Source organism: Candoia aspera, chromosome 1 (genome assembly GCF_035149785.1).
Source record: "Candoia aspera isolate rCanAsp1 chromosome 1, rCanAsp1.hap2, whole genome shotgun sequence".
NCBI lineage: Eukaryota > Metazoa > Chordata > Lepidosauria > Squamata > Boidae > Candoia > Candoia aspera.
The window spans coordinates 299,459,778-299,482,866 of NC_086153.1; the positions used below are offsets into that span (position 1 = coordinate 299,459,778).

Below are 23,089 nucleotides of genomic sequence, written 5' to 3' on the forward strand. Positions count from 1 at the left end.
TTAGGACCATCAGTAGCTTCATGTCTGATCTTGCTTTTCTGAATATTGCAAGAGGACAGATATTGTGCCTGCCAAAACTAGAATGGAGAGGAAGAAAAGAAAGAGTTGAATATGTGGTTAATCTTACCACAAGAATAGTTCACCAGTCACAGTGCCCAGAGAAGGGTGGTCCCTTATATTATTTTTTTGTCTGCAAATGTAATTTAATTCTGTCCAAACATAACATAATCATAATTTGAAGAGTGTAATGCTAAAACTCCTTTTCCTATCTTTAGTAGTTTTTAGTAGTATAATTTGGTAGGTTTCTTATCAAGGGGCATAATTTCTGCAATTTTCAAGGAAATTGTCTACCTAAACATAAGAAAGGCTAATAAGACATTTCTCCTTCACCAATCTGTAAAGACTCCACATACTTTATGGTCTAGAATTAGACTGGCTTGATTCCCCCAGGTGGAGCATTTATGTCTGCAAATGCCATCTGAATCCCCCAAAATAAAAATAACAATGTAAAGGCAGAGAACATTTTTGTTTAAGAAAGGAAAATAAGAAAATAAGTTAGAGGAGCCTAATTCCAATATTTCTTCACCTGTTTCTCTGAGATTGGGCAGGATTTATCCCCTCAAAATAATCTTCTGTGTCTGAAAAAAAAATCATTATATTCTCTTCAAAGGAAACTAAAACAGCCATTTATAGATTCCCCATGCTTATTAACAGGAGGCACAAATCTTGCTTCTGGGCACAGGTCAAATCAGGCAGTATCAGATATAACCCAATCTGACCCAAAGAGTTTTCCGAAGTCTCTGACTGGTTCAAACCGGATCTTATGGTTACAGCTGATAACCACAAGTCTGGAATGCTTTTGTTACATCCTGTATTGCAGATCCTTCATTAAGAACACAAGAATAGCCCGGCTGGATCAAGCCAAAGTCCATCTTTGTCCAGCATTTTGTTTTCCACAGTAGCCAACCAGGTGACTCTCCCTCTTATCATTGCTCCACTAAAACTGATATTTGGAGGCATGCTTTCCCCACCACAGGTACCACTGAGTCTGAACAGCCCTCGATAGAGCTGTCTTCTATGAATTTATCTGTGAATCTCCTATTAATAGCATCTGCATTAATGGCTATTGCCACAGGTTAATTATGCACTATGCAAAGAAGTACTTTTTTTAAGCTGATCTGAATCTTCTTCCAGTCTGTTTCACTAGATGATTCCTGATCCTACTGTTTTGTGAGAGGGGGAAAAAAGCTTCTCTCTGTCCGCTTTCTTTATGCCATGCATGAACAGCCTCATGTAGTGAGGAGTGGCAGGTGGCAGTATTGCAACCGAAACTCTCCCCACGGCCCGAGTTCGATCCCAGTGGAAGCTGGATTCTCTCTCGGGTAGCCGGCTCAGGTCGACTCAGCCTTCCATCCTTCCAAGGTCAGTAAAATGAGTACCCAGCTTGCTGGGGAAGGTGATGACTGGGGAAGGCAATGGCAAACCACCCTGCTATAGTCTGCCAAGAAAACGTTGCGAAAGCGGTGTCCCCCAAAGGGTCAGGCATGACTTGGTGCTTGCACAGGGGACCTTTCACCTTTCACTTTTTTTTTATGCATGATGTTATACAATTCATACATCTCCCTCCTCAAATGCCATTTTAATATGCTAAAGAGTTCCAAATCGCAATCTGATGTTCTTCAAAAATTTCAGAGTACAGTTCCCAGTTGCTGGTAATCCAACATATAGTATCTGAAAAAAAACATGAACATATATATTCTACATTGTTTATTACTTAAAAAAAAACTCATTTCAATTTTGCCATCAAGTTCATGAACTAAGGATCATGTACAGGAATAACTAATACATTGAACTATGAAAGAAAATTGCAGTTTTGAAGTAATAGAGATAAAGGAAATTAGTCTCTATGAGAAACTCATACTCTTTCCTATTAAAATCTAGTCATATAACATCTTACTCTATAATAGAAGAAAGACTAAAGTGATGAGTTTTCTGCTCCTGGTAATTAACATTTTATCGCATTAGATTTGCTTCACTGTGAAGTTTTATTTTGTTGGTGGTTATTACGCAATTATGTATTAATAATCAGGAAGCACAAAATATAATGGTTATTAGTGACCCAAAAGTCATTGTATGGATTATTTCCACCCAATAATCATTAAGACTGAAGATTATGGTAAAATAGGAAGAGAAATGTTTGTGTTTTGACTGAACATACCTCTAAAACAGGAGTGAACTTGATTGATTGATTGATTGATTGATTGATTGGTCAAGGGGCACTTACGTTCATCCTCAGAGAATCGTTTGGGGACAATACCAGTTAGGAAGTCTGGTGATGAAAAGGCAGAAAATGAGACCAGGCCACACAGATTCTCTGTTTCTCTGTGTCACACACACATGCATCCACACTTTCAGATAAGTATACACACAAGCTGTATTCTTACAGCACACTTAACTGGTTGATGGCAGGATAAGCATATTGTGCAAACCCCAAAACCTACTCAGCAGCCAGACTGGAGCAGGTTACTATTAACTCCAACAAAAACAGGTTAACTATTTTGTACAAATACCCGAATCCAGTGAAAAGTAGGAAAATGGTAGTCAGCTCTTAAAAAAAATAAAGAATCTGAAAAAAGCAAGAATCTCCATTACAGAATTAACTTCAGAGTTATATCAGCCACAGATTTCTCTAGCTTTGCCTGGCTGCAGCACCCAAGCCAAGTGCATTACTCCCAGCTTGAACAATGGGGAAGTGGCTAGTGCTATAATAAAAGCTTGCTGGAACTCCCCTGGGCAAAAGCTTATGGGATGTCAGACATTTCACAGAATTTTGGGGACCTTGTAAATCAAATGATAGCTTTTGATCTAGTTAGTGTGACTGGAATTGATAATTAACTATGACTAAGTTAGTAGTTGTGTAGGCTAGACATGTTCTGTGAAGACTCACATGCATGCATATGTTGTGTCTCATTCCCATTCATACAAATCATTCCCCTCCTCTTCAGTGGAATTGCCATGATAAGTGAGGATTAATGCTCTCCTTATCAATCTTTGATTTTGCCCACAACCACCCCATCTCCCAGCAATTCAGGTATAGGTGAGAGTGTAGTGGGGAAACAGCCATCTTTCACTACAGTAGGATGAAGGAATCTTTAACAGAGTGATCCTAATCAAAACAGTTCATATCAGTGAAAAGACACTGAATCAGTTTCTTATCAGCCTGGTGATGATTATCTGGGAGTAAAGGAAGTAGATAGACTTCTGTGGACACCTAGGCAGGCCAAGAGCTGCCTGTAAATCATGAATAATTCACACATGCTCTAAAATATAAAATATAAATACATATACCTATACTTATCAGACTATTTATTCCAGTGCTGAATACACAATGTGCTGAGTAGTTACCCCTCTCTTTGTCCCTCTATGATGTTAGATGTCTTCCGGGGGGAGATGGGCGGTGGTAAAATTGGAAAAATAAATAAATAAAAATAAAAATAAAATAAACAGTCCACAATGGGGACGATTACACAGATTATACATGGTGGTTTCAAAATGAGCTAGAATTCTGATTGTGTAGGGTCAGGATCACACAAAGGTTTTCTATGTAGACAGTTACTCTGTACTCGGATACAACTGCTCTCACCATGAGACTTAGAAAGAGGCTGCTTACTTACTGTTTACTTACTTCACTTACTGAGTTCTATGTCAGATTGTGTGGTTTGAATGGGGCCATGCTTGTAACTCAGATTTCTCCATTTATTTCCTAAACATTATTTCCTCAGTGCCACAAACTGGAAGTAGGATGAAAACATCTATTTCATAAGTTCCACTACTTATTCATTTATAAAAAGTTCTCAGATTTATTATGTCTAAATTTCATCAATTGCCTATCTCCAAAAGCAATAAATAAATACACACACACACACACAGTTTGACCATTCTAAAGTCCAACTGCCAAGACAGAATTAAAATACATAAATAATAATAAATAGTCAAATAACACTTTCCATGATTCAGTTTTAAAGTACCTGGTGAAGTAAGAAATTTTTGCTTAGTCTTCTCTGGTGAATTGGTTCAAAACTGAGGTTGCACTTGAGTTTGAACTGACCAAGATGCATCGTAACAGGTTAATCTGTCTAGCATCATGATAGAGTTGCCTGGCTTCTTGGAGGACAGTGGCTTCTAATAAGACCAGCACCCAAATTTGGCTCAACCTTTTTCTCTTTTCTTTTCATCTTTTCAGCACTGAGCAATAGACAGCTACCATTTTAATGTCCTCAGAATGTCCTGCTAGAACATTATTTCAGGATATATGAAACAAAAAAGACAATAGTCAGATAGAGTGTGCTATCACAGCCAAGTAAACCTACATAGGGGGACACCAACATCTAGATAATGCCAAGAATTCCCTAAAGCTTGAAGCTGGACCCAAGTTTCCAAATTTCATGGATTCAGTCCTGCCATCTATTTATTTTTTAACTGAAATGTTGGGGGAATTTCAAAGCAGCTGTTATCCCCCTGAATTTTGACTCTTACCCACAAAAGGACCCAGATATGAGTCTGAAAAGAGGGTTTGGAGCATGCAGGAGCATAAGTGCAGCACTTGGTGGTGACTCCTTGAAGTACGCTATCTTGGAAAAGGTATGCAGCTGTTTTAATGAGTCACCACCAAATGCGACATTTGCACTCTCAGGTACTGCAGAGCAGCTTCTGAAAATCAACTTCAAGCACTAAACAGCTTTTTTTTTTTACTCTTCTTACAATACTGATTCTTTAAATTATTTCAGTCAAACTGCATCTCATTTGCAATACCATGAAATGGAGAGATTTCTGTAAGTCTCACAAAGAGATACTAGGATTTAAAAATATTCCATGCTTCCAGAATGCTTTGAAGATAAATAATCATAGCTCTTCTGAGAGTTACTTACAAAATGCATGTATTTTAATGTGCCTGGCCCAAGAATGTGGGTTTTTTTTATTATTATCAATGGTTCTCCACCCTTTTTTTTTCTTGTTATTGTGGAGTAAGCTCTCAGAGAAAAAAAAATGACTCAGGCAAGTACTTTTGATGAGAAGAAAGAACAAGCAAAACTGATTTTCTGTGTGTGTGTATGCACACAGTTTATTATGAGGTTACTGAGTAATGTAGAGCTGTTTGCATAGTAGAATCCTATAAATATTTACTTGGAGCTAGTTATTGCTGCATTCAGTGGAGCTAACTCCCAAGTAAGCATACAAAGGACTGAAGTCATGTAGCTTAACATGAGCATATTAACTCAGAAATATTGTGTTCAGTATGGTTAATCCTCAGTTCATACAGCTGCATAGTGCTGTATTCTTAGATTGATAAATGGGGCTGATATCCCATAATGAGTAACTTACTCCCATGCTGTGATTAGGAGTGCATGAAGGTGTGATATACTATTTTCCTTTTCCTCTAAATACACACCGCAACAACATTCATAACATAGATCGAAGTTTTAATCCTAAATATAGCTGCTTGGATGTATATCCAATGAAGTGAATCAGACTTACTTTCAAATAAGCATGATTAGGGACTGAGGTCTGAGATCAGTAAGAATTATTCAGAATGAAGTCTTCAGACTCATTGAAAAAGGAGCTTTATTTGCCATGAAATGTTTAAAGAGCTCCTCCATTTACAAATCCATCCAAAATGATACGTATTTTTCACTTGGCAGGCTGCCAACATCAGTTCTACCAGACAGGGCTGCTGAAGATTTGGAGAAAGTTTAAACCCAATGCGTAAATAAGACCGCATTTTCCCATTGTCACTGTTTTGTAACTTACCTGCTTAAAGGAACATAAGTATATCCAACTACATGATAGCTATTAGCAATCTTCATAGTGGAGCCACCTGCTTAAACTACTACTACTACAACTACTACCACCTATTATTATGGTTGGTTGCACAGTCAGGCAGATGTTTAGACTGGACTTGGCATTTTTGTCCACCTTTCGAGTCCTTCCCAAGGATCTGGGATAGGCAGATATTGTTGTTTAGTGATATTAAAGGTATCGTCACAGGAATTATCATCGTCATCATCATCCTGCCTCTGCAAGGAAAATGCTTCTAAATTAAGGTGGTGAACGTTTTGATCGTCAGGGATTCTAAACAATTTTAGGAAATAAAGGAATGCAGAAGGTGGAACAATGCTAAAAACAAGACATCATGTTCTTTTTTTTCCTCAGTTGGGAGGGGGGGTGAGAATGTTGTTGTTTCTTTTTTATTTATTATTAAACTCTTCTATTTAACAGCATATTAGATCATTTTCAAAAGCCATTTTGAGGGCTTCTGCTACAGTTTTTTATGTGATTCCTTTTCAAAAATTTTCAGCTATTCTAATTGGAGAGGGCTCCAGAAAAAATTTTTTTTTAAAGGAGGTGGATATACTTTGCACAGAGCAATTAAGTTAGGATATCTGGTCCCTATAACAAGAAAATGTTTGTAACTAAGTCTGAAAGTTTAGTGTCCAAAGGGTTAGGGTAGAAAATACTCTTGGAGATGAAAAAACAAAACAAAACAGGCAACAGTTCTGAAAATAATAACAAAAACATGGAATAACAACATGTCTACATGTTTCTTCTATCCAGACAAAGGGAATTATTGCTCTGGAAGAAAAGCATGGAAGGTTTTAGTGCCGCTTCCTCAACTGGGCATCCTCATGAGCAGTGTTTCTCAACCTTGGCAACTTTAAGATGTCTGGACTTCAACTCCCAGAATGCTGGCTGGGGAATTCTAGGAGTTGAAGTCCAGACATCTTAAAGTTGCCAAAGTTGAGAAACTCTGCTCCAGAGGCATGGCCTCCAGCTCTCAGAACTGCCCATCTAGTATGGCTATTACTGAGAATTCTGGGAATTGAAGTGTAGCTATCCAGAATGCATCTAAACTAAAGAAAGCTATTCTTGTGGAACTGGAGGTCGTGTTGGAGTGCATGCCTGGTGTCAGCACTAGACCATTCGAGCAGTCACACAATGACAGTCAGGAGCCTGGGATCCTTTAACTGTTTAATGAAGCGAAATGACTAGGACAGAGGTAAAGCTGCAAATGGAGGATTCCTGCTAAAACATACATTTAAAACTACATTCCCATGTCTGCCTCCCTTTCCCACGAAAGTATGTCACCCCCCTTCTCATCCAGGTGGTGTTCCTGGTGTATCTCTAACCACTGGCCTTGATGTGAACCATCATAAATCTGTAGCCATAATAATGCAATTCACACTCCAACTTCACACCCCCTCCCATCTGGCGACAGAGAGTCTAACCCATTGATAAGGAAGTGATGGAAGATGCTCCAATAAGGGGTTCTGTGAACCCTTTGATTGGAGGAATCTGACACCTGGATTTATTTATTTGTTTCTTGTTTGTTTGTTTAAGCCACCGCTCATCTCCCCTCCAAAGGGGGGACTCTGGGCAGTTTACAACAAAGATAAAAACATTAAAATACTCTAATGAATATAAATACAAATATAACATAAATACAATTTAAAATCCAGATGATGGTAGCAGTTGGAATATCATTCACGTGTATCTAAAGGAGCCATTTAAGGCACTAACAAACTCCAGGTGTTATTACTTCCCTTCCCACCTCAGGCAATGTGGCAGAACCAAGTCTTCAATTGTTTTCAGAAGGCTGCAAGAGGTGGAATCTGTCTTATTTCTGGAAGAAGAGTGTTCCAGAGGGTGGGCACCACTTCAGAAAAGGCCCACTTCCTAGACCCCGCCAGATGGAATTCTCTTACAGACGGGGTCCATAATATGCCCATTCTGCATGATCAGGTGGGACAGGTAATGGGGATGAGATGGTCCCTTGGGTACCCTGGACCCATGCCATGAAGGGCTTTAAAGGTGATAACCAACACCTTGAATTGAACCCACAAGTATACTGGTACCCAATGCAGCTCGCAAAGCAGCGGTGTAACATGTGCCGATCTAGGGGAACCAAGAATTGCCCACGCAGCTGCACTTTGGACCAGCTGTAGCTTCTGGATACTCTTCAAGGTAGCCCCATGTAGACTGTGTTGCAGTAGTCTATATGGGAGATGACCATGCGAAGGGCCTCCTGGTCGAGGAAAGGGCATAACTGGTGCACAACATGAAGTTGCGCAAAGGCCTTCCTGGCCACAACTGCTACCTGCTCTTCGAGCAGGAGTCGTGAGTCCAGGAGAACCCCCAGATTACGCACCGGGTCTGTCTGGGGCAGTGCGACCCCATCCAGAATCAAAGATGTTAAATTCCTGGATACCAAGGAGCCCCCACCCACAGCCACTTCATCTTACCAGGGTTCAGCTGAAGCCTGTTGTTCCCCATCATTTGGCAAGTTGTCAGATTTTATTTATTTATTTATTAAAAGGTCACCACCAATTTGATGCTTAGACATCACTTCACAGATAGGTGTACATATATAGGCACACACATACAAAAAAAAATATGTCCCAGGATCATTTTACTGATAGCAAAGAAGATAGGGTCACAGTCATGGCCCTTACTGTATGATAGCCTATAATCTAGAAAGCCAGTTCTCACAGATTCAGAGTTGGAAGACTTTTTGCAGTGAGAAATGGATTAGTTACAGAATCTTGGAAAATGGCGACAGTATGTGTACCTTGGCCCTCATTTATCAGTGAGTGTGTTAAGGCAGGGCTTCTGTATTGCTTTTGATTTTTTTTTTTTTTTACAAGAGACTTGGTTTAATGAGAAAGTTGCTAACCAATTATTTGATACCACAAAAATGTCCATGGAAATGCCCATTTTCATTCCCAGGGTCAGAAAATTCCATCACAGTCATAGCTTTCAATTATATATGGACAGAATGGATGGACAGAAAACTTTCTAGCAATAGTTATCCATTTAGACTCAATGTAAAAAAAAAAGGATTCTAAGAGGTTGGGAGAGAAAGAAAGTGCAAACAAGAATTCCCTAAAGAGAATATGAGATAATGATTATGCCAAACCTGTGTGCTTTTTTTCTGATTTTTAGAAACTCTTAAACACATTTCTCAACATACATAAATTTATAAAAAGTTATTTATAAAACGTGGCTTTGTTTTAAAAAAAATCAAATTAATGAGTTTTTTAAAACACACCTTGTTCACCCAGCGATGGTGTGTTAATTTTCCTGTGACATGCTCTGGAGATGGTAGAGCAGAGACTTGGGCCAGTCATGGTAGCACTATGGTGTTTTGTCTTAAGTGTGAAGGCCTAAGGGTTTAAAGTAAGGGGAAAGTTAAAGATTTGTGTGGGATTGAATTTGTGGGACTGATCAGTGTTGGAGGGAATACAGTAGTATTCCAGGAGGGTGATGTGTTTTAGCATGGATTCTTGAGCTAAATTCATGCTAATTGACTGTATTATAGGAGCTGTGAACAGAAATCTCCTATTAGAAATCAAGTCAAGACATAACTGCCCATTTGTGAAATGTCTTTAAACCAAATTAGGCCAGAGGCTAAGAATCCTAGCAGGGAATAGCATCTAAGGACTTCATTTTCAGTGTATTGATAAAGAGTTATATTACATTGTGTAAAAAAATATAGTCTCCAGTTTGCTGTATTCTACAAGTATTTGCCAGATGACATCTCAACAAGCATCTTGGTTCAGTCCCATTATCAAATATAGACTCAGCAGTCCGTGAAGCTAACCCAGCCAGGTTTTCTTGTCTTGGTTGAACTGTTACCACTTGTAATCTAGTCCCCATATGAAAATAATATAAAGATCTAAAACACACCTCCAGTAAATACAGAGGTCCATCTTGCCATGAATGGCCATCCTGATGGCCAGAATGGCCTGACACTTCTACCCTTCCTCGGAGATGTGTTAATTTCCATCCACTTCAACCCTTCCCATTCTCAACCAGACTGGGACACTTTTTTCAGTAAGATATCCAAGAATATGTTAGGGAACATTCTCTTTTTACATAGGTATTGCTGTACCTGGAATTTTAAGTCTATCCCCTTGGCAATTGCTTTTGCTTTTTTTCAGTGGGGTCTGAAAGTACAGTGGGCCATGCTTTGAAAGCTGGCCAATAAACTGAGTTCTTTAAATTCTTTGTTGTATATTCCTATGCATAAGGCTACTGCCCTCCATTGGCTTTTAAAATTTACAAAGCTCAAGGGCTTATTAAGATGTTGCTAATTAACAGCACCTCTTTATAATATTGGAAAGACTCAACCCTGCAGTCCTCCTGTTGTACTGCCTGGATTTGTGACCCAAATCTGCACATACTGACAATTGTGTTCCTTTGTTGTCTGGCAAATTATGCATTTGTTGATTGGGACTAATTTGCAATCCAGTACACTTCCTACACTCTGGGGAGATTTACTACTTTATGCTACCCCAGTGGATAATACTTTATATTCCACTTTACATAGATTAACAAGCTGCAGCTGTATTTGACGGTTCTTATTCAAATAACCAAGGCCTGAGTCTATGCATGTTTATATGAAAGCAATCACAATTATCTCTTATGAAACTTCTCAGGGAATTTACATAGGACTGAACTGTATGTGTCTTCTCATGAAAAAAGATTTTAATAATAACTATTATTAGTATTAATAATAATTCCTATAGAATAGTCTTCTCTAGCCAAATGTTTTCTGGATATGTTGAGAAAGGCTGCCCAAAGACTGTTCTTCCAGTAAGGTATTCTTGTTTATTGACAAAATTCAACCACTCAATCAATGAGGACTGTAAGTTTGGGTCATATGGCTCTGAAGCCCAACTGTAGTGTTATAAAGAGCTGCAAACAGATTTTCTACTGCTGTCTCCAATGTCCATCTTACCTTTTTGCCCTTACTATCTTTCCCATAGCTTGTGCAATGCCCTCTGGAATGTGCTTTGCCCCTTCTGGACAGTTGTGGAATGACATGCAAGCAGTCACCCTCTACCTTGAACTGCCTCATTTGCTAACCTCCCTTCTCCTTTCCTTCTCATCTACTCCTAGCTTGCTGTTGTTTCTTCTACTTTCCCTAAATGCAACTTACTTTAAGCATGCATTATTATTAACATCCTACAATAAAATTAAGCTATTTAATAATCCATGTGTCGATTTTAGCCAGTTTCTCACATGTTTTCCTATGTCTGTGTATGGCGTACATCCAGACTGCACGTTCCCCCCAATAATAATTTATTTTGCTTTTTGAAAATAATGACAACCAGTTTTTTTTTCAAAATAAAAACAAAACAAAAACAAAAAAAGCAAATGTAAGACAGAGGGGTGGTTTTTAGTGGCCTTTTTCCTGCCAAATGTTTTAATTTTAAAAAAGGGACTTAAAAACATTTTAAAAAACGATTTGAAATGATAAAAGTGTCCCTAGACTGCCTTGTCTGTTCCTTTTTGGTGTATGCATCTGGTTTGTTCATCTCTGAAAGTGTGTGGATTTTTTAAAAAAACAAGTAATCAAATGAAAATATTAAAACCCAAGCAGTTGTTCTCGTCTCTCTTCTTGCTGGGAATAAATTGCTCTTTTTTTTTTTAAAGTATGCCTATTTTGAGGTCTTTTCTTTTCAAATGTTGGATTTCTACCTTAGATTTGGTTTGTTCCAATCTAACAACATAAACATTATTGAATTGATTTCTTTTTTTTCCTCCTTCTGCCTTTCTCTTTAAATAAGGGACTACCTCAACTGCAGAAACCTTTAAAAGAAGAAAAGAAAATCACTTTTTTAAAAGCATAATTTTAACTTCAATTAGGTGTGAGATTGGGATAAGGATTAGAAAAAAATGACAAAAATCCCTATACTATTGAACTAGCTTGCCTGAATATACTAGGAACTCCCATACCATACCTCAAACTGAATGAAAACTTTAATATTAAATATCTAAGAGACACTGGGGGGAAAATGATGAGACAATGAAACTGAGCCGAGCTGCAGTTGAAGTGGCTCCACTTCCTATGCATAAATTATGGTTTTCTTATTTTCTTTTTTAATCTGATGTTTATATTTAATTTGTATATTTTACTGCTTTTTAAGTAGGGAAATGTTTGAATTGTTCTTATAATTTGAGAACTTTAATGAAACTGTTATAGTTATTATTATTATTATTATTATATTTCTTAGTAAATTTTGCATGTTGAAGAAGTTGCAGTTTAGGGTTTGTGAGATTGTCAATGTTAGAGTTTTGTTCTTTCTTTTTGTTGATGGGCATGAATATGCTCATTTGTTTTTGTATATTGCCCATCCCTTCCTTACAGCCAGAAGCTCTAATGCTGCTAGATCACTTCGTTCCGCACTTACATGGACATGGCAACTGACTTACACATTCACCCCCATCATCTTCATCTGTGTAGTTCACTCATAGATTGTATACCCTCACTCCATTCTCCTGAGGCATCTTTTCTTCCCGTGACTCTCCCCTCACTTTCCTACCTCCCTCTCTTTAGCATTCTTTCAAATTTTATGTGCAGTCATCCATTCCTTAAAACACTCACACTCCAAATTTTAGGGAAAATAAAAGATTTTTCTTTAAAAAAATAAATATATCCAACCAATGAAAGAAAGAAAGAAAGAAAGAAAGAAAGAAAGAAAGAAAGAAAGAAAGAAAGAAAAAGAAAGAAAGAAAGAAAGAAAGAAAGAAAGGGTAAATGAGTCAGTCTCAAGCCCCACTGAGGATGTAATCCACTGGGCACTGCTTTTGTGCAAGTTGTACTGATGCACGTAAGCAGTGAATGGGAAAATATGCCTCCAATCTATTGAGATTAAAATAAACACGCATTTGGTAACAAAAAGTTACATAGTTTTTAAAACTAAATCATAACACAAGAACTATGCTTTACTTTTTTTAAAGTAGGAAAATTCTGACAATTTTCAAGAACACGGAAACAAACAAACAAACAAACAAACAAAGCACCCAGTAGGAAAAACGTTCCAATTTGTTACAGTGCAGGATTTTTTTTTTTCTTTTCATGTTACGTGGTGTGGATGTATGTGTTGTTGCCTCCCTGTATCACCCTTTGTTGTACATAATTATTATACTTTAAAATAATGAAAATAACATTTTGATCAAAAAAGTTTTTTTTAAAAAAAGAAAAAAACAACAGCAAAATAAAAAAGTTTCTCGAATGTGGCAATTCTGCTTATCCAAGAACATTCTTACACAACTTTCTTTTATAAATTTTTCTTTCATGCCAAAAAACATGCGGGCAATTTGTTGATGTAAGTTGACAATATGAAGTTGACGTGGTATGATGCTTTTTTCTGACTATTTCATATGTATTTTCAGTATTGTTTTGTTTTGTTGTTTTAGAAATTGCATTGTTTTAACCTTTTTCTTGAACAATTTTCAGTTTCAGTTTCCTTGCCCCCCCCCATTTGTTCTTCTTTTCCTTTTCCTTTCCTTTCCTTTTCCTTTCTTTTCTTTTCTTCTAAAGTGGATGGCTTTTTCTTGTCACTTTTCAGGTTTCTTTCACTTTTGTGTGCATTTTATTTTTCCATTATTTTTCAGTATATAGTTGGTTTTGGCTCCATAGCTAGACTTAATTTTTGCAAAACGTTTGTTTTAGCATTGGCTTTTATGATCTGCATTCTATGTGTACTGTTGATAATTACATGCTTATGCTTTTGTAGGATGGGTAACACAATCAGTTGTACTTTTCTTTTCATGAACTTTCCCTGCCAAGTATTATTCTCCTTTTCTAGCATCTCTTGTTTCCTTATATGTTGGGATAGCTGTTCAAAAAAGAAGAAAGGAAGTTGCTTATATTTGGCCTCCAAAAAGATATGCTTTTGTGAATTAAAGTATAGTTGTTGCATTCCTTTTTTGGTCGAGAAGGTACTCTCAAGTGCACTTTTTAGCATGTTTTAGAGATGCATTCAGTACCAGGAAAATCAAAGATATAGAAGATGATGATATAAAATGGAACTGTAATATATTTGATAAGTATAACATTTCCAAGCACTCTTGGTCCAGTTTCCTATGCTATAAACATTCTTCTTTTCTGCCTAGATTTCTGAAAAAGAAAAAAAAAAGGGGGGGGGGCATAAGTTCCTTCTGTGAAAACAGAAGAGGTTTTTAAAGGATCTGAAAAATGGCATGCAGGCAAATAAAATAAGGAAAACTAGCTCTAAGAATAAATGCTAATTACTTGGAAAACGGAATTCACCTGGCTCACTAAACTGCAACTACTATACAAAAAGACCTTTAAAAAAGAATGGAAGGGAAAACAGAAACAAAATGGAACAAAATGATGACATCTCAGGAAAATTGTATTTGGTAAAAGAGAACAGGTCAAAGGCTACCTTTCTAATTTAGCTTTTAGGCTTGTATAATCTCTCTATTGCACAAGTCTGACATAGTTGGGTTGGTAGGATATCAAGGAAGATGCTTCTTTTCCAAACCTACTACCCAGGAGCATTCAGAATCAACTAAGTGGCATTTAAAACCTGCTGCCTTGAATCTCTGTGGACAGTGATGGTTGCCATGGGAGAGCATTCTAAGAACTAGGAGAAGGTGATGTTTCACTGTGGCCCACACCCTTTCCAATGTCTATTTCGACTATCTTCACCTCACATTCTATTTCTCCTGCTGTATTAGGATCAGCTGGCTACAAAGATCACTCTTGCTGTGAAAGAACAGAAACTGTCTCAAAGTCTGGTGCATTCGGGGATGCCTCCTTGAGTAAAGAGCTGTTAATAGTGCCCAAGTAGTTAATCTCAATTAATTCATGCTAAGTTATTGTTCCAGTCAAGATCCAGTTTTATAGTTCTGATGAAATGAAAGTTATCTGATTTGGTCTGAGTTACTGTCCTAACAGCCAGGAACCACGCTGAGACAAGGAGTAGGTCTCTAGTGTTTTATTACTGCTACATAACAGAGAATCCTAACAAACTGAAGAAGCGTGGGAAAACCCAGACATATAAACCCCAAAGGTTAAGGCGGGCCCGATCTGTGTCTCTTTGAATGGCCACCTAATTCCTCAGTACTATGCATGCGCTTTACAGCCTGGATGGGAGCCCCCTGCTCGCCATCCTCACTCATGACAGTTACCTTCTCCCAGAATTGCATATTTTAATATTTATGCAGCTAAGAACAAAGGGACAGTATTTACAATTTCATTCTCCATTTAGATGCACATTCACTTTATACGACAGTTCTTAATAGGAAGGACATATGAGACCATGTAGCAGGAATATTGAAATCTCTATGGAAATAAAAGAACAAGTAAAAGAACATCCATAAACTGTGAGCATACAAAATCCCTCAGTGATGGTACATAAATGTATTCTGTCGCCTACAGATTTTAGGTGAAAAAATCTGAGCAAGGGCATGTGAAGTCAACTGAACTACTAACTTCCTTTGCTTCCAGTTTCATACTTTCAACAGCTCTTTAGAGAGGTCCCTTTGTAAACTAGACCTTTAATTCAACACCTTTGCAATCTCTGTAAATGTGTAGTGTTTGTATGGTAGTAGCTTTCTTCATGAGTGATCATCAGTGGATTTCTCCTACTGTCATACAGTCAGGTGAGGCTTTCCACAATGGAAGAAAGAAGCCCATTCCTTGCTGTATAGGCTGTCAGCTTTAATTAATTAAGCTTGGGAAGAGATAAGGGAATATTAAAAATACTTACCTGCTAATGCAGTTTCTTATCAGCATCAGGTTTCCAGCAGCAAAAGGTGGAATATTTTATCCGCTTAGCACACAAAGAGCTGAGAAGGAAGAAAACCCTCAGAAGACTTTAAAAATGCACTGTCCTTTTTCTTTTTTTCCTGAAGAGAGAATGACAGAAAAGAATACAAGTATAAACTTTCATGTTTTTTTCTTTTTTAAAAAAGGAAAATAGTGTTTCTATCATTCTTTTTTCAAGGCAGGATCATCTGAATTATAGTGAAAAGAAATAAACTTGTCCAAATGAGAATCTTTAGAGTTCATATCCAAAAAGTTGCAGATTCACTTCAGCTGACATTTCAGAGTTTGTCTACTTCATCCGGAAGGACAGAAGGAATGTCATGTGTCCCTGTATATATTTATCATCATGCTTTATAGGAGACCTTATTATTACACTTGTCATTGTCTCTTCCTTCCTCCTGATGAGACTGTCTTGCTTAGAGAAGTGAAAAATAAGAGACTTCAGCTTCTCTAATTATTCCTCCACCTTTTCTCCTCCCAACCTATTGTTGATCACTTGGTGCCCTGTCCATTCCTGATCTGCCCACAACCTCTATACAGTTCAACGAGCCTCTTATTAAATTTTCAACACTCCATCTTTTCCAGTGTCAAAAAGGCCCTTCCTGGAGGTCAGCTCCAGAGGTATGAATTATATATCTATAAATACACTCATAAAGCAAAATAGAGGGTAGCCTTCAAAACTAAAATAAACCTTTTATTTCCCCAGTGGTATTGCTAATTTAAAGGGAAGCCCAACTCTGTCAAACAAGTATGTATGCCCCAGATTTTAAAATGCTAACTTTAAGAAATATGGAGTGTTTATTCCAAGAAGAAAAAGAGAAGCAATTTTCACAGGAGCTTTTGGACGTTTGCATTTCTAGAGATACCATTTGTCACCAGGCACACCTCAGACCTCTCAGAATGGCTTCTTCATTGTATCGGTTTCATTTTTATCTGGACAAACAGAAGGTGATTTGGCATCGCTAATGCAACAGAAGCCATTGTAACTGCTGCATTGTCTTTCATCCCACCGCACTTCATTGTCAGCACAGATAACTTCAATAAATGCGTGTGGCCTTCTGCTGGAAGCAAAAATTATGCAGGGAAAAGAAGGAAGCCAGATCTAAGTTTATTAGGTAAAGCATTGTCTAGGGACAGCAACGTCCAGAAGTTCCAGCAAACTAAATATGGGACAGACACGGGGCTTGTCCCCACTTCTGTCTAACCACAGTGCCAATGTGCCCTGGCAATATACTTTCTCTATTGTGTCCTCATGCCATTGCTTCATCTCTTACCAATCATGAGTGAGACAGGCTTCAGCCATCCTTATTTATATCAGTATTAAAGTAGTTTTTACCACTTGTTATGATGCTGTCCAAGGACAGCCTCAAGGTATATAAAATTTGTTAGGTTGAGCCATCAGTTTCCTTGGAGGCAAGTCAGGTGATGGGCATGGATAGGGATTAGCAATGGGGATAGCAAATTTCAGGTCAGTGTAGCATTTCCACCAACTCAAGGATGGATGTATATGCTTCAGCTGAGAAGGAGGCTCACATCCTCTTCTAGCAGCATTTCATTCCATTTAGGACTCTATGCCTTTTTATTCTCTTGTTAGCGAAATGAATGAAGGTGTTATAACAAACCCTATACAGCCAACCTAAAGAATAGCCAGTTCTTTCAACTACTGCATGGTCTGATTTTTTTTTCTATTTTAATCTAGCAATTCTTAATTAGCAGCTTGATTCAGCTACCCGAGATTTATGTGGGCTGCCTTTGGTTCTTCTGGCTATTCCTTTGAGTTTTGGAATTTGTATTCTGAATAAATAAGCAATTGCCAGATTAATGAGCAGAATAACAAGAACTGAGGATATTAGCTTGGTCAGTACAGATGAGTAAGGCTAATGTTTTTCTTAATATAGTGTCACAAAATGAAGTACACAAAAATGTATTGACACTACTTCTGAGGCCAGTAGGCAAACTGATGCATTTGGCATTCCTGCATGCTCTGTGTGAGCATTCCACTTCCTAACTGAGCTCTTAAAAATAGCACGCCCCTCCATACAAGTATGCATTAAAAAGGGGATTGGGACAAGCATCTATAGACAGATTTATTTTGGATCCTTGACCCTAGCTTTAACTTATTCAATTTAATTTCTCCTAGCATCAATTTGCTCTTGGTTTCCTTGTGCTGAGTTCCTGTCAGCCTTTAGAGGTAGTCCAGACAGGAAACCAAAACCATGAGTACTAATATTACCTTTATTGTAAAGTTACAGTGACAGAATCTTGCATGTCTGAAAGCACTTCCCCCTCCCCTGCCTTTACTTTCCAGAGAACTAGGGAGGGTCCCTTCTGAGATGCTCCTCCACCTCCATCCCTCCTTTGGACTCAGATTTCATTTATCAGACCCTTTTCTAGGCTGCGACACTTCTTCCAGTCTCCAAGGTTATTCTTACAGTCCAATACAGTTCCCCAGCCATCCTGAAAGTCTCCTTTACTTGCCCCTTCCTTTGCTGCTATGAGTCTACCAAACTTTGTAAAATTAGTTTTCGAAGTTACAGTAGACTCTCAGTTAACTAGCATCCATGGGGGTTGGTAGATGCCGGATAAATGTAGTTTCCAGTTGCTTGAGAGTTACTATTAAAAATAGGCCTCTCCCCCCCCCCCGCCAATGCACAGGCGGCAGCACCAGCAATAACGAGGCAGCGCATTAGGGGGTAGGTGCGCCAATTAAGGAGCAGTTCTGGGCAGAATGCTTTGGCGGGGCATGGCCGAAAATCAGCCCGGAGCTCATCCCGCCCCAGAGCAGCTTCACATCTTTTCAAAGCAAGCGGCCTTAAAAAGCAAGAAGCAGCAGAAGAACGAAGAAGTTGATGACAACCCACCAGGGGGCCAGGGTGACAAGAATGACTGGCAACCTTGAAGGAGACTGGCCAGGAAGGGGTCAAGAGAGCCTAATGGAATGTGGAAGCGGAGAGTCCTCCCCATGTGGCGATCAACACTGAGCAAGCTCACCGGCCAGCTCCTCCGCAGCATGTGCCCGCAGTCCTGCCAGATTTGGAAGGGATTCCTGGGGTTTCCCTACTTTCCGGCTGCCCTTCGCTGGCACACAAGTAGCTGCGCCCTTCGCTTTTCCAACACACCACGGGCTGGACCTCGCTGGGATTTCCTCTTCAGGGAAAGTGCACGGAAATCTCCGTGCCACGTGGCTCTCCCCACAGGTTTCCACCACTTTCCTTCGCCTCCCTCTTCCTCACGTAGTTTGCCTCCTCCGGTTGCTCCAGTCCTGGGAAGGACAGGGACTCCCTTGGCCAGAGCCGTCATGTGACCAGATTAGGCTGCCTGGATTCAGCTGCACTATGAGTGAACTGGGGGCTGGGCAGAACGTGAGCTAGTGCTAGGTAGCGCCCTGGCGGCTGCTGCTCCCTCACCTCTTCTGCCTGCTCCTGGTTTGGACGAAAGACGGCGCCACGCAGCCCTTAACCGCTGCTACTGCCTCCCCTCCTCTCTCAGCCCCTCAAGGCAGGATGGTAGGGAACCAATGGGTGCTGCTGAGCCCCAGTGAGGGAAGTCAGCGGTTTCTGTCCATCCTGCAACTTTTAAATGGTCAACAGCAGCCTTCCTTGACATAAGTGTGGGCTTACTCACGGCGGGCATGGCATGCCAAGTTTAAACTTACATTTCCACTAGAATTTTATTTTATTTTAATTTTTATTTAAAGTATTATTTCTCCTATTTTTTTTTTTTGCCGGTTGCTTGAGAGTGCCAGTTGCTTGAGTTCCAGTTAACTGAGAGTCTACTGTATTTCTATGAATACGTGCAACTCTCTCTCCCACCACTCCACCCTGAATTATTATGAAATTGACCCATCTTTAACCTGCCAAGCTAATTCTCTGTCCAAAAGTATTAATGTCAACGTAAAAGAAAAATAAGTTATTAATAATATAACGAACCAAAATGAAAGAAGCTGTTAGAATGAAAACTCTTGATTTTTCGAACAGTAGGTTTCAGTAACCTTGTGATTAGAAAGAGAGACATCCACGCACCTTACTGCAAAATAGCCAAGATTTCCATAGTTTACCCTCAGTCTGAAAAAGGATAGTTGTCTTTCTTACCAGCCTTAGATAAAGTGAAACTTCAGTTGTGCACTAAATCCTTTATAAAAATCAGAAAGTTTCATAACAAAGGAACTTCAGATGTTTTAAACAGGCTATTAAGAACTGACAAACTTACAACTTCAATCCTATGTCACAGATGGCATAATAAAGTGACAGATGAATGCCATTATATAATGCTGGCTAAATTGCATTCTCAACAGACCTTGAATGATGCTTGGGAACTTGCATTCACCAGTCAAAACATTGCTTGATTCCATGTTAATCTTAAAAAAAAAAATGCCTGGATATAAATCTGAAGGTCTAAACAGGTGATAGCACCTAGTTGACTTTTTCTGGCCTTGGAAGTTAAACAGGGCCAGGATTGATTAGCACATAAGATGGGAAACTTCTAGGGCTCTAGGCTAGGCTAGCCTGGAAAGTTGAAAAAACATTCCAGAAGGCAATGGCAAACCCCTTTTGTAGTGCTCTAGAATATGAGAAAACTACATGGAGAGATCCATGAAGTCACCAGAAGTGAAGCTCAAATGAAAGGAAACTACTTTTTTACAAACTGAGAAACCATTCTTAACAATTGACTAAATATCAGGACAGCAATAAAAATCAAAAGGAGATAATAATAGGTCCAAATTACAGCAGAGATTAAATAAAATAATTGCTTAGTACAGGAAGAAATAAACAAGGACTTGCTAGAAACTATGCTTTTCCAGCAGTTCAAAAATAGTTTCTGTGCCTATGATTACTGCATTTTCAGCAAGAAAATATTCTGCATTATTGCTTTCTCTTCTGGAAACAATAACATTTGAATTTGCTTTATGGACTATTTCTAGTTGGACTTAAATATTTTGAACCAGGAGGGCTCAGTTATTTACTGAGTGACTTACTGGGTATATCTCTATCCCTCCCAAAGAAGAACAATATTATGCAAATCATGTCATCACTGCACACCCAAAGAATTAAAGTTACTGAGGACTATACTGTAAGCCTAACCCTTTGAATCAGTGGAAAAAGTTAACTGAGAATAACGTAATATACATTTGTTTCAATTGAATTGTATTGATGATGCTAGGTTGGGGTTCTGATATGTATTGGTTACAAGTACAGTACTCCAAATTAAGGTTCCCTTGTACAGGCAATATGTTGAGCTGTATGATTTGACCTCCTCCCCTGGAAAAAAAAAAAAGATAGATAGATAGATAGACAGACAGACAGACAGACAGACAGACAGACAGACAAGAGATAGATAGAGATAGAGATAGAGATTTAGTCATTTTGCCAATGGGTCTTTATAGAAAATGGATGTGTTATACTATGGAAAACAGGCTGCTGTTTAGCGCATTGGAAGATGATGAGAAGATGCCCCTCATTATGCAACTGATTTCTGTTTCCTAATTGAAGAGATCAGGCACCCTTGCATATTACATATTGCATTTACCCCTTTTAAATTTTAAATTTTAGCCAATTTCTGTAACATAAGATCATTTTCAATTTTATCGCTATGCTATTGTGTATTAGACATCCCACTCAATTTTTGGCCACCTACAAACTGCATAATCATTTCCTCCATCTCGTCATCTAATTAATTTTAAAATATATTGAAAATTTCAAATCCCAGGTCAGAGTCTTGGGACTTGGGACACATTATTTGATGTCTCACACAAGTTTGGTAAGGAACCATTGACTAATGAAAACTCTTTGCTCACAATTTTCAGGGCAGCTATATATCCACTTCATTGTCATGCTATCCAGGCCACATTTAAAAAGCTTGGTAATCAGAATATCATGGAGTACTTGATCAAAGGCTTTGCTGAAATCAAGATATAATCATCTAAAGCATTCCTATAATCTACCAATTATTTTTTTTAAAGATAGGTGTAGCCCTTGACAAATCCAAATTGACATCTGGTAATCACTACGTTATTTTAAAGTTATGATAGATCAACCATTTTATGATCTGCACTAGAATCCTCTTAGGTATTTTTATCATTCCCTAGATCCTCCTTTTTCCCTTTTTGCCCATCTGGCTTAAATCCATTTTTCAGGATTTCTCAAGCTATTTCACAAAAGTCTGGTCAGACAACTGAGTTCCTTTAGTTCCCTAGGACGCAGTTCATCCTGGAGATTTAAATTCATTTGAAGTATATAGGTATTCCTGATGATATTTCTGTCACTCTCAAGGATCAACTCTACCCCCTTATCCTTCTTTTAACAATTTCCTGGTGGTACATACATTTTTTTCTTAAACAAGAAGTTTTTCTTTTCTTTGTTTCCTGTTAGCATCAAGAGATATTATACACTTTTCACTTCCACTTATTTTAAATATACCAGAAGAAACTTTTTTTTGTTCTATTCATAGTTTCCTTCACTAACCTCAGCAGATTCAGAAATCTAGCTTTTCTTACACCATCTCTACAATTTTGGACTCCCTGTATGCACCTCTCCTTGGTGACCTGTCTCTCTTTCCTCCTTCTTTTTCACTTTCAAATGCCCATTGAGCTTTTTGTGCAGCCACATCAGCTTCTTCTGCTGTTTTCCATTACGTTTCCTCTTGGAGTTATTTGCAGTTGTGCTTTTAATATTTGCCTTTTTGAGAAGCTCCCATCTATCTTGAGCTCCCTTTCCCATTAGCTTTCTCTGTGATGGAATCTTATTTATCATTGCTCTGAGTTTATTAAAATCAACTAAGATGTGTTCAACTGCACTGAACTGATTCCCTGTGGCTTTTATAATTATAGCATTGTTTTGTTGTTTTTATTCTATTGAGGTTATGTTTTGGTTGTAAAGTGTTAATAAGTTGAAACTCATGCTATGAATACTGATTAAATTAATAATTTTCCCTTAAAACCAAGAATTCTAGCATAACAAGATTATATTTCTCAAATGCTTCTCCTATTTCCACTTTCTAGACTAAGTCTTCAATTGATTAGTATCAACTGAACAACAGCTGATCTTGTGCCTTCCTCTACCCTCTGAAGGATAAAGATATCTGCATTTATTTTCTGCTACCTTTTTTTCTTTTTTCTTTAATTTCAATGCCTAAGTTAGTTTGAAAGTCTGTTCTTTATTGGGATGGCACAATTAGAGCCCAGAAATATTTCCTCTATTACCAACCCTGTCCTGGAATTCAGTGCTACTCTGACACTACTCATCCTCCCATCCTAATAGTTGGCAGCAAAGACTTCCTTGGATTCAAGACCATGCCTGCAATACCAATGCAATTCTATGACACCATTCATTTATTTCAGTATCAGACGTATCCAACAGATTCTATGCCACCATAATTATGAAAGTGGTAGCAGTGATGTTAGGAGAATTACCACTTGGCTAAATCAGGCATCTGTAAATGGATGAACTTTCC

General features: G+C 38.3%; 1 protein-coding gene across 1 annotated transcript in view; it reads left to right on the top strand.

The window, feature by feature from the left end:
* Positions 1 to 23,089, top strand: part of NRXN3 (neurexin 3) — a 995,103-nt gene that overhangs the window by 969,105 nt on the left and 2,909 nt on the right. The window lies entirely within an intron of this gene.